Raw genomic sequence first — 13,827 nt, 5'->3', positions numbered from 1 at the left:
ATTTATGCCCATATATGGAGATATCTGTATCTGTCTGTCTGTCGGTGTCCATTTTATGTCCATATATGGAGATCACTGCAGTTATAGTTCTGGGTCCATTTTATGCCCATATATGCCCATATATGGAGATATCTGTCTATCTGCGTCCATTTTATGCCCATATATGGAGATCTCTGTATCTGTCTGTCTGTGTCCCTTTTATGCCCGTATATGGAGATCTTTGTGATTCTGCATCCATTGTATGCCCATATATGCCATATATGGAGATATCTGTTTATCTGCGTCCATTTTATGCCCATATATGAGATTTCTGTCGCTTTTTCAAACAGATGGTCAAAACGGGTCCTATGACAACAGGTATAATGGGGTTTGCATTAAAGGGGGAACCGGCACTGTGTCTGCAACACAGTCGGAGGCACAGACAGATACAGAGATCTCCATAATGGGAATAAAGGGACACAGACAAACAGATGGAGGAGGAGACAAACTTAATGCAAACCCCATTATACCTGTTGTCATAGGACCCGTTTTGACCATCTGTTTGCCTGTGTCCATTTATGCCCATATATGGAGATATCTGTATCTGTCTGTCTGCGTCCACTTTATGCCCATATATGGAGATCTTTGACCATCTGTTTGCCTGTGTCCATTTATGCCCATATATGGAGATATCTGTATTTGTCTGTCTGCATCCATTTTATGCCCATATATGGAGATCTATGCAGACACAGTGCCAGTTCCGGAAAATCCTGATGTCAGACATCAGAATCCGAACCTTTCGTGCTGGTTCCAGAAAATCGTGTATCGGGTCGGGTCGGGTCGAGGCCGAGCACTGCACTACCTGCTGCGGTGGGGAACGCACGTGCCGAATTTGAAATAGGGAATGAATGCCCCACCCTTTAATGCAAACCCCATGAATGCCCCACCCTTTAATGCAAACCCCAATATACCTGTTGTCATAGGACACGTTTTGACCATCTGTTTGTCTTTGTCCACTTATGCCCATATATGAAGATCTCTGCACACACAGTACCGGTTGCAGAAAACTCTGATGTCAGACTTTATGCCCATATCTGGAGAACGCGCGTGCCGGTGGGAAGAAGGGTTCTCGAGATACGCGGATTACATACATACATACACATTCACAGAGATTTTGTGTTGACTCATGTGGCGTACGTGATGTCAGAGCCTTTTATGAAGTGATGTCACAATGACTCAGCGCTTGCGCCGATTTCCTCCGGAACAGCCTGATGTCAACAATCAGCTCCGCATAAGGAGATTCCGAACGTTTCGCGCCGGTTTCGGAAAACCGCGAGTCGGGTCGGGTCGAGGCCCGGCACTGCACTCCGCGCGGCGGCGGGGAACGCGCGTGCCGAATCTGAAGCCGGTGGGACGAACGGTTCTCGAGATACGCGGATTACAAACAAACAAACAGACAGAGATTTGTCGCATTTATAGATAGATGTGCAGACTTGAGACTTGAGACTTGGGACTGCAAATGGCACTATCCAAATCCCATAGCCGTGACAAAATAAAGTATAAATTGTTTATAATATTATCTCACCTTTATCTAATCTCTTCTGATCTTATATGTTCCGTGATCCAGGACAGAGCCTTTCTGCTGAGCCAGCTGCCTGATCCAGGTGAAACACACCTGGATCAGGCAGTGGACAGCTAAAGCTGGGGTCTATATCATTTTACTGACTCTAGCTGCCTGCATAGCACTCTACTTAATTTATAGGCTGTGACCAAGTTTTAAAGGGTGACTATGAGGGTTTTTTTTTTCCGTAAGGTTTTTATAAATGTCCCTTTTAAAAGCGTTCTCCAGCTGGGTGTCAGCTGTGTCTCTGAGGTGTTTTATTGAGGTTTAAAGACAGACTGATCATCCACATCCATGCAGCTGTGGGTTGGGATGATGAATGCAGCCGTGTGGAAGATGGCTAGAATCAGTGGGGTTGAACTTTTTTTTTTTTTCAATCAACAATTTAATAGTTATATACTCTAGTAAATACAGGTGTGTTTATTGTGTTATATAGTAGTTGTTGTTTTTCTTTTCTTTTCTTTTTTTTATTTAATATTATTATTATTATATTATTTTATTGGACTATGTTGGACTTTTACTAGAGACTACTGCTCTTGCTGACCTGACCTGTTCTCGTAAAACCATTTCATTGCACCATTGACACTGTATTAACCTATGTACATGTGATTAATAAAGCTGAACCTGAGCCAGATCCTGAACTTGGTTCACAAACAAAGAACCACTCCAACAGAAGAATATTATTTTACATAATTAAAATAAAATAATATAATGTCATATATAGTTGGTGACCACCGGTCAACTGGCATACTAAGGACTCTCAACTCTCAACCTGTTATTTACCTATATGTTTCATCCTTACTTTTGTGCCGCTATGACAACAAAATTTCTCTCCGGATCAATAAAGGTCTATCTGTTTGTCTGCTTTGTGATCCTGTGTGGAACAAGGCGCTGTCGGGGTTAGAGGCAGCAGCTACTTTACTGTAGCAGTTACACATTTGAAGACAGCTGGTTTCAGCCTCTGAGGCTCTGATGCATCATTCGCTTTAATTCATTCGGGGAGGCCAAATGAGTCCCACCGTGATGTTGTGGGGCTTTTTGTTGTTACAGCCCAAAATTTTACTTTTCACAAATTGTGATGCAGTTTGATATGTTTTTGTCTTATTTGTGGGAATGATAAACCTTAGCAGCAAAATGTAACTTTAATGTCACTTAAAGCAGCACCATGTAACTCTCCTCTTCTATCCCGGATTTGAGCCCAGTTTCCTGCGCAAGTGCTGCTGACATTTGTACCATTGAGCTAATAGAGCCTGCCTGCTTACTCAGGGGATACATTTAATGTTGACATCAGGCCAAAATGTGTGCCAGATCCTGTGTCTAGGACACAATCTAACTTTCTCAATAGAAGAGCAGGAAGACAAAATACAACCACCCCAATTGTATAAGTCATATTGTATTAACATACTCTACAGATTGGTCAAAATGTAGTTACATAGTGCCGCTCTAAATAAGTTGAAATAAGATAATAAAGATTGCAACCTAGCTGTCCACATGTCTGCCTCACACTTTCTTTTAAATATTGAAAACTACTAGGGATTGCATGAACATGAATTAATTTAAAAAAGCAAACTGATACTTACGTTTGGTGCATTTCTTGGTTTTTAGTGAGAGAGTCCATCCCATACAGCACTTATCTCCACAAACGTTAGGACTGCAGGAGAGGAGACACAAACAGACAGACAGACAGACAGACAGACAGACAGACAAACAGACAGACAGACAGACAGACAGACAGACAGACATTGTGAAATAAAATAAAACAGACATTAAATCCATGGCAGCATCTAGCTGAAACATCTTTGCACAACAGAAATGTTTTCAGACCTGAGTTTGAACTGGGCTTGGTTTAATTTTCTTTATTTGTTATGTTTTATTGAGAGCTGTGTGTCAGTCTGACTACTACAGACTGACACTCAGATGAACTAAACAGGAACATTACCATTACATGTACAGTAACAAATGATCTTAAACTTGATTTCCATCTACATGTGTATGAGTATTTGTGTGCAGTTGTGTGTATTTAATTGTGGACGTGTGTGTGTGTGTGTGTGTGTGTGTGTGTGTGTGTGTGTGTGTGTGTGTGTGTGTGTGTGTGTGTGTGTGTGTGTGTGTGTGTGTGCTCGCGCGTGTGCGTGCTTCTGTTTGCCCATGGGTTCTCTGGGAATAAGAGTCAATTAACACACCAATATGAGGCCTGTAAGCCCTGCCTCCTCCTTCCACCTGACAGCCCAATGCGACCTTCACAGCTCAGTGTGCCAGGAAGTGTGTGTGTGTGTGTGTGTGTGTGTGAGTGTGTGTGTGTGTGTGTGTGCGTGTGCGTGCGTGCGTGCGTGCGTGCGTGTGTGTGAAAGAGTCTGAGGTAGACCATGTTTAAATGTGTCTACATCCTTCAGTCTTTCTCACTCACTTGAACAAGGAAGGCCCCTCCCCCGGCCGGCATTGTCACGCCCATTACACAGTAAAATCCTCATCCAATTGACCATATTCACCTGGCGGCCATGTTTGAAATTTGCATTGAAAACTGTACCTACATAGGGTGGCAACTAGGGTGGCAATTCATTGTCTTAATGGCAAGATGGCCACTGTGTGAATACGGTCAATGAGGATCCATTCCAATTTATCCTTCCGGATTTTCACAGGTGCATTTCAGTGTTGCCATGTCTGCTTATTATAAACAACTTTGGGCTTGAGATACTGCCTACCGATTTGTAGGATTTTTAGACAAAATCTCTAAGAGTAGTGTACAGAAATGTGTTTTGCAAACATCGGCCTCATGGTGGCGCTAGAACAGGGCCATTTGAAAAATGTGGGGCAGCGATCGGGCCAACGGCGCCGGAGATTAAAGCTGGTAACAAACTCGAAGGACGGACAGACGCACGGACGGACGCACGCACGGACTGACGGACAGGGGCGAAAACGATCAAATCGCTTTCAATCAAAAGGGCCCTCCCGCTATCCCTTGCCTTGTGCGTTCACACGGTATAAAATAATGAATGGACTTCCTCAGTGTTCATTTTATACATTTGTAAGTAACTCTGAGAGTGTATACATTTAACCATATGGACCCTAATGGATACATTTTGTTACATTTCTACATTTTCAGAGTCAAATGAACACTCTGGACTTGACAGTGTGACCAACTGTGCATCACTGTCTATCTCCCCACTTCCTCCACAAGGAGACATTTTCATCTAATGATCCACGTTAAACCTAGAGATATTCTTGATGAATGAAGAAGAATGCGCTAATGTCAGTGCCTGAATTTATAGCAGTCTTACATCTCTACAGTCTCTGTCTGAATGCATTGCATTGAAACTTCATCTTCTGGTTGTACTACTCTTTCTGTCTGAGTCTTACACAACACTCCTCACCACCACCACCACATCTCCCTCTCTCCAATACACACACGCTACTCTCTTTTTGGGATTTATTCATTAGTCACAGCGTGCTGACTGTATTGTGGCATCAGGAGGCCCCCATTCACACCCTGCTATGAACATGCACACACACACACACACACACACACGCACGCACGCACGCACGCACGCACGCACACAGTCTCAGCTACAGTACATAGCTACATAATCTGTGTGTACGCGTGTACGCACGCACGTGCCCCCTCTGCCCTCTAAGCATGTGTGTGGGGATGTGCCTTTCTACACTCTGCATTAGCTGATGGTGAGGGTTTGCTGTACTGCTAGCGCTAACCATCACCACTGACCATGACTGACCTTAACCTGAAGCTTTATTTTCACTGATAATAAACACCCCAAAGTATTTTAAGAGAGGTAGTTATACAAAGTTTAATTTAAAAGGCTAATGGAAAATAAATTATACTAATCTCATTATCTGCCCACAAAACTGAAACTGAGTGTGTGACATTGAGAAACTGCTGAAGCTACAGCAGAGCCGACACAGTAGATTAAGGATACAAGAAGAGTGGGCACTTAAGGAAGAGTGGGCAGTGGGCACCTCAATGTAAAATTGTCTATTGTGTCTAATAAGTAATGTCATGTAAAGTATATATGATTTGAACATGCACGGTTACATCATTATCTGACCTGAATTTATCCTTCAACTTCTTGTTTATGGTCAAAATGATTGGACATGCTTGTTCTAATCATGCATACTTTACATTGAGGTGCCCACTCTTCCTTAATGCCCACTCTTCCTGTTACCAATTCTGGATAACATCCAGCTGATCAGAAGGAGGGGACGTACCGTATTCGACATTGCCTATGGAGGAAATAAAATCGGCCAAGCCTTCCAACTGTTGTTCTTACAAATTTGCGCTCATTGAACAACAAAGTCTACACGATTAGACTACTGTAACAAATTATGTGAGACATCTTTGTTCACAGAAAGCTGGCTACAACCTACAATAACTGACTCTCTCTTTGAAGTCCCTGGATTCACTCTTGTGCAAACAGACAGTGATGCAGACTCAAAGAAAACTAGGAGAGGGAGTATTTGTGTAACAGTCTCCGGTGCCAAACGCACTCAGTGCAGAAATTCTCGGCATGAAGTATCTAGATTGGGTTCATTTAGCAGTGTTTTTGTATACGTGCCTCCTAGCGGCAAAGCGTTATAAGCGTCTAGCAGTGGCACTGTAGCTTTCGCTGTTTACACAAGCTAAAAATCAATTACCCATTATAATCCCAGTTGTGCATCCTTACTTCAAAAACAAGCAATAGATTGTTTAACAGACATCTTTTTTCTTTATTTTTATATGTTAATTAAACTTAAACTTAAAAAAGGGTACATTTTGTTTCTGTACAGTTAGTTGTCCCTACAAAGGAGATTTAAATATATCCAAATCCAAATAATAATAATAAAACATTTTCTGATGCTGTTGGCCCCTTTGTTCATATAATGTATACATTTAGACAAACCCAAAAGCTATACAAGAGCCCTCCTTCTAGGTTTTTCACAAGCCTTCAAAACAATACAAGTAGACATTTCGGTGTTGAAAATGGTCCAGGTGGAATTGAATCCGTACTTGATTCATTGGTATGTTTCTTTACTCACTAAAATAGTCCAGATTGTAAAGGTGAACAAAACGTTTTCATCTGCTATCACGGACAAATGGGCCAATGTTGGGGCGTTCAGCTATGCTTTTCACTCTTCAAACTGATGATTGCTGTGCCGATACATCAAAGCAGTGCGGTACATTCTAAAATATTCTGATGAAATAACTCATCTTGGGCTGCACCAACATGGCAAGAACATGTTGTCATCAATAAAAGTAGAGTGGAGTGATAATAATGCTCTTTTTTGAGACAAAGACAAGAAGAGACATAAATATTAGGCATAAATATTAGACTATATCAGAGGTTCTCAAACAATGGGTCGGGACCCCAAGTGGAGCTATGGGAAGGTATGGAGGGGTCGCACATGGTCAACTGAAAAATGATAAATGTATCCTTCCCATTAAGTCTGTTTTGTTTTTGAAAAACATAGCATGTCAATACATTTTCTTCTTTTTTTGGTAAGACACATAATCCGTAAGAATCATGGCATTTAAAATGCATGTATTTATCTTCTAATAAATAATCCTATTAAAATGTATTTTTAAAAATGTTTTATTTCAACATTAATTGCACTATAAATAAAGTGTGGGGTGGCCAAAAAATATCACCCATAACATGTAGGCCTGGGGCCAATTCTGATATCTTCACAAATTGGTACCACCCAAGGTGACCGTACATTTTTTACATTTTTGACTTCCTACATGTCTCTAGTTTACATTTTGGTATGATAACCCTTTCTGAGACCCAGCTTAATTGGTGTTATCAGCCGCTAGAGTCGGTCTCCCATCGACTTTCTATACAGGAGGAAAATACCCAGAAAACTTTTTTTTCTGGGTATTTAAGTAGGATGTGAGGGGTCTAACTAGGGGTTTGTCATGATGCTGAATCCATTGTAAGCATTTGTTTTGCCCGAAAAACATTCCTTGGGTTACAAATGGCCCCAGAAAACGCCCATGAAACTGATGAAAAGTGATGACTCATCACTTTTCATCACTAAACCATCATTTTCTGGGGCCATTTGTAGCCCAAGGAATGTTTTTTGTGCAAAACAAATGCTTGCAATGGATTCAGCATCATGACAAACCCCTAGTTAGACCCCTCACATCCTACTTATACCCAGAAAAAAAATGTTTTCTGGGTATTTTCCTCCTGTATAGAAAGTCGATGGGAGACCGACTCTAGCGGCTGATAACATCAATTAAGCTGGGTCTCAGAAAGGGTTATCATACCAAAATGTAAACTAGAGACATGTAGGAAGTCAAAAATGTAAAAAATGTACGGTCACCTTGGGTGGTACCAATTTGTGAAGATATCAGAATTGGCCCCAGGCCTAATGGTGTCAGAGAACCGCTGAGCTATAAGTATATCTGGCAAGATTATCCTGATTATCCTATTTCAGAGACGATCTTAAACCTCCCTACTTGCTCACGGACAACTGGGGCCGTCCCAGTAACTTTCAACTATGTTTGATACTTAAATTTACTGTTTGAGTGGGACAGCAGGAGAGCTGCGCGACCGAGATAAACAACTTAGGAGACCGTTGTTCAGAGAAAGACAGGACATTTGACACAGTGACTACTAGTCAAAACAACCTGTGGTGCGTTGGACAGCTGAGACTTGTTGATATGTTGAAAGTACATGACTATATGTTTTGTTTTCCCCAGACATATCAGAACTGTTCATCCATTGCCACCTGTAACAGGCTCCATTGTTTAACTCATACAGTGCCCCGGGCCACAAGTGGCTGCTAGAGTGCCAGAAATATCTGTATAGGCCTTCGCTCTAGCTACCGTAGAAGAAGACAGTACTGCCTTGTGTTTTCACTGCAGCCGCTGCTATGTGGGACTAGAGGAGGAAGATAGCTAACACTTAGCCATTCACTGTTTTATTTTTTAGAAGCCCGATCTAAAGCTATTTCAGTCGCAAAGAAAACGTTCTGGTTGGTCACAAATCAGAAACCAGAGAAAACCCTCTCTAAAGATGTGACTTATTATTGGAGTGGGCGGCCCGATGCGGCCGCGTTGCGCGATTACGGCCCGTGGATGGCCGAGTGGGGCCCGGGCCATCGATGGAAATTTAGACCGGGGCTTCGTTGAGGCCTCCGATTAATTAATTAATTTTATTAAATATCCCGGACTAGTCCGGGATAGGCACCCTGGAATACGTCGCGCCGCTGACAGTATAGATTGAGTTTTTTTTGGGGGGCTCTAAACTTTATTTTAAACCATTTTCAATGGAATAAATCGTCGGACCATCTAGCGTCTCTCGTTGGTAAGCGATGGACGAGCCAGGACCACCCACGTTGGTCCAAGCAGCTCAGGGTAAGTCAAATAGCAAATAAAATATTGTATTGGATTGAAATAAAGCCGAACTTGTTCGGGATAGGCACGATTAGGGTTAAGATAATCTTAGAATTTTATGAGATTATCCTGTAGTGTAAAATGCTACCTTATTTCCAAAATGTTTAAGATTTTTGTAGTCTGAGCCCAGATTAATTCAATCGTTAAGCCAATTTCCAAACTATGATCAGAATTTGATAAGAATTGAGTACACGTGACATGGAAATGCTGCTAATTATGGGGCCTGTCCTGTGCCTGTCTAAGACAAGTCTCTAAGTATTAGTGTATAACCCACCTATCACTGTATATTTGTATGTATTATTTGTCATTACTGAAAAGAACAATAAAGCACACACTAAAAGACAGGTGCCAGACCTAGGCCAGAATCAGACGGATGATGAAGAGCCGAAACATCACGTCCATGGAGTAAAGGAACCAAAATAAAAAATGGAGCAGTACCCAACGTGTGTGGAACTTCTCTTTCAGATTTTTCATTACTATCATTCCATTCTTTTTTCCTTTTCTTGTTTTAATTCTTGTTTTTTGTACGTAGCACAATCTGCAGGACAAGTCCCAACAACATTTCGCTGCTTGTACCTGTATAAGTCAGTAACAAATAAAACTTCCTGAATCTTTTTTTTTTTTTGAATAATATGTTTATTAATTTTTCAAACATACATTTTTTGGACAACAACACACTATACAACACACAACACTATACAAGAAAAGGAAAATAGACAAACAAACTGAAACAACAAAAACAAAAGAATAAACATAACAAGCTCAGGCAATAAGATAAATACATGATGAGCGAAGCACACAATCCCCAGCCCCCCCACAACCCCCTCAGAATGGAGAAGGCAGGCACCCGAACCAGATCGGAACTAGATTCACTGAGCACAGTTCAGCACCAGTCAAGAAACTTCAAGACAAGTGAAACAGCGACAGATAGAAGTCAAGGCCGACATGGGAACCCTTTAAGCACAGTAGCAGACAGTGTGGGCCCGATAAATCTTAAGTAGGGGTCCCAGATTTTATAGAAGGCGTCTATCTTGGAGTGTAACATACATGTTATGTATTCACAAGGAATACATTCCATTATAATATTGTGCCATGACTTTTTGGAAGGAGCAACATCCTTGATCCAAAATAGGAGAATATTCTTCCTGGCAGCGAACGTTAACACATTGAATAGCCTCTTATGATTGGCATTGACAATATGACCATCTGGGAGACCAAGTATAAGACACAAGGGGTCTGGTTCTATGGGGACACCGAAAATGGTTGACAGTTCTGTTACGACATCAGACCAGTAGTTCTGGAGCTTCACACATGACCAGAGACAATGAACGTAATTACCAATTTCTGTTTTGCATTTGAGGCAAAGTGGGGACACACTAGGATCCATTTTGTTTTTAAGGACAGAAGTTATATGTATACGATGTAATATGCGGTACTGTATGGATTTAGTCCGATTGCAGACAGAAATCTCCTTTGCGTACGTCCACATTTCATTCCAATCAGCATTATCGATAGATATGTTGAAATCTTTCTCCCATAGCTGTTTAACAGCATGGGAGTTTGTGGTGGAATTTGAATTCAGAACTTGGTAGAAAATAGAGATAAGGTTTTTAGCCAATCGGAGAGAAAGAGTACTTTCCACCTGTGAAGCCGAACAATTGGTTAACAGTGAGGTGTCTTTAGTAATAAAAGCTCTGATTTGGAAATACCTAAAAAGTTCAGGTCTCAATAAACCAAAACGCTGCTGCAGCTGTGCGAAGGACATCAAAATTGGACCTTTAAATAGATCTCCGAGCTTCCTGATGCCCTGTGCCCGCCAGACCTCGAACCCCCCGTCCTCATAACCTGGCTTAAAGTCGGGATTACCCACTACTGGCGTAAGAGGAGATGTTAGTTTAGAACGGTTCTCGATAGAACGTGTAGCCCTCCAGGCCCTAATTGAACACAGTGTGATGGGGTTAGAACATAGTTCCTTCACAGATTTAAAGTCTTTGATAAACAATAAGTTCCAAAGTGAGCATCTAGATTGAGAGGATTCAATATCGAGCCAAATTGAAGATGGATCAGGAATACGCCAGCCAGTAAGCACCCTGAGATGTGCAGCCAGTTGGTAAAGCCTAATATTAGGCAGATCTAAACCACCATCCGCACCGGCCATCTGAAGCTTGGCCATTCTCAGGCGAGGCTTCCTCCCATTCCAAATAAAGGAACTCAACCAACCCTCTAACTGCTTTATGACCTTGTTTGACAGTAAAACAGGAACCATTTGTAAGGGATACAGTATTCTCGGGAGAACGTTCATTTTGATAAGGGCTATTCTACCCAGCCAAGAAAGCGGTAAAGGGGCCCATCTGACTAAATCCGTCTTAATGGTTTCTAGGAGAGGAGGGAAATTAGCTTGGTACATCTTATCGAATGTAGGTGTTATAGAAATCCCTAAGTAAGTAAAACCAGCGGGTGACCACCGAAAAGGAAAGGGTTCAGATAAGTTCGGGATAAAAGTTAATGTTCCAAGTGGCATAGCTTCAGACTTAGTTAAGTTAATCTTATACCCCGAGAAGGCGCCAAATCTAGATATCAGTTGCGTCAGACATAAAACAGACGTGCGGGGTCTGGAGAGAAAGATTAATACATCGTCAGCGTAAAGAGTAATTTTGTGCTCCCTTTCACCGATCACAACACCAGGAATCCGGGCAGACTGTCTTATTGCTTCCGCCAGCGGTTCAATAGCAATTGCAAAAAGCAGCGGACTGAGCGGGTCTCCTTGAGGATTCCCCCGTTGGATGGGAAAGTTGCCAGATCTAAGGCCATTTGTCAGAACTGCTGCCTTACGAGAATTATAGAGAACTTTGACCCAGTTGATAAAATTTTCACCTATGCCGAACTTCTCAAGCGTTAAGAACAGATAGGGCCATTCAACGCGATCGAACGCCTTCTCCGCGTCAAGAGAGAGCACCATAGCGTCGTGATCAAAGCTCTGAGACAGCTGAATGACATTGAGAAGTCTCCTCATATTGTCATGGGAGTTACGTCCTTTAATGAAACCTGTCTGGTCTTCTTTAATAATGAAAGGGAGCACTTTTTCTAGGCGCATAGCCAAAATTTTGGAGAGCAGTTTCTGGTCAGAATTAAGCAAGGCAATAGGCCTGTAGGAGGCGCACTTCTCGGGGCATTTTCCTTTCTTGAGGAGAAGGGAGATGTTAGCTTCACGTAGGGACTGAGGCAATATCCCGGTCTCAGCCGAATGATTAAACATAGCCAATAAGGGGTCTAAAAGAATGTTGTTGAATTCCTTATAAAATTCACATCCGAACCCGTCCGGCCCAGGGGCCTTCCCCGAGGGCATACACTTCAGGGCAGCCAGAGCCTCCTCTTTAGTAATCGGGGCATTTAACATAGTATTCTGGGCATCTGTAGTATTAATGAGGCGCAAGTCTTCTAAAAAATTCAACATATCTTCCGGAGGGGCACCATCAGGCTGTTCGGTCTTATAAAGGTTAGAGTAGAACAGAGCAAACTCCTTGTTAATAGTTTTGGTATCAAAAGACCTAACATTATTGGAGTCCGAAATGGCGGCTATTGTTTGAGAGTCAGCTCTCTTTTTAGCCAAGTTAGCTAAATACCTGCCGGGCTTATCCCCAAACTCGTACATCCTCTGTCTGGCATATTTCAAAGAATGCTCAGAGTCTTGAATTAAAAGAGTATTTAAGGCGGTACGAGTGGCAGTAAGTTCTTTAAGTAGGTCCGGGCTTGGTGCAGAAACATGTTGTTTTTCAAGATCAGCCAATTTGGAGTCGAGGAGTTTGCGCTGTTCGTCCTTTTTACGTCTCTTGGAGGCAACATAAGACATAATCAATCCACGAGTGTATACTTTACACGTCTCCCAAAGGAGAGAAGGGTCATCTGTGGTTGATGAGTTAATTGAATAGAACACTTTGAATTCCGAGGAAAAGTAAGAAATGAATCTGTCATCTTTAAGAAGAGACGAGTTAAACCTCCAGCGTTTTGATAGTGCCCTTTCCTCAGAAAGAGAGTAAGTCATATATATAGGAGCATGGTCTGATAAAACAATACTTCCGATCGTACAGGAGGAGACCAAAAACAGTTTAGAGGAGGGGATAAAGAAATAGTCTATTCTACTGTAGCTAGTATGAGGAGCACTAAAAAAGGAAAATTTCAAATCGGACGGGCAAAGGGCTCTCCAGACATCAGAAAATCCAACGTCTGAACATAAAGATTTAAGAGTCCTGGCCTGCCTCGTGGGGGGAGTCGTACTAGGTGGGAGTTTATCCATAGAGGGATCAAGGTAACTTCCTGAATCTTGAATTTCCAAACTAGGCCTAGTTGTAGTTACTGATGGCTAGAGCAGCACAATTGGTCTCTGAAGGGACCGGAGGGTGCAGAGCAGACAAGCACATGCCTCTTTTGATAGGTAACCGGTAGAGTCGCCAGAATGAAGCTCGCCGGGAAATGGGGGGTGCGTTCGGAAATGCGCACCGGGTGGGGCAGCGGTGCGCTTTTTCAGTCTGAACTGAAAAGCAGCAGTTGCTAACCTAACGTTGCGATGGTGATAGTCTTAATCTCACAGTATCACAAATGTTAATGCTAGAAACAAACATGTACAGTAGGACAAACAATCACAGTATGCCTTCTTCAGTATCAACATGAATTAATATTCTAATATTCTATTATAATTTACCCTAGTTTATAAACATCAATAGCAATCTTACGTTAGCAACTGCTGCTTTTCAGAAGGTTTACCTTCAGAGTTCAGACTGAAAAAGCGCACCGTTGCCCCACCCGGTGTGCATTTCCGAACGCACACCCCGTTTCCCAG

This window comes from Nannobrachium achirus, assembly GCF_963921795.1.
Source record: "Nannobrachium achirus genome assembly, chromosome: 8".
NCBI lineage: Eukaryota > Metazoa > Chordata > Actinopteri > Myctophiformes > Myctophidae > Nannobrachium > Nannobrachium achirus.
The sequence above is the reverse complement of the archived record's forward strand: the minus strand, read 5'-3'. Positions refer to the sequence as shown.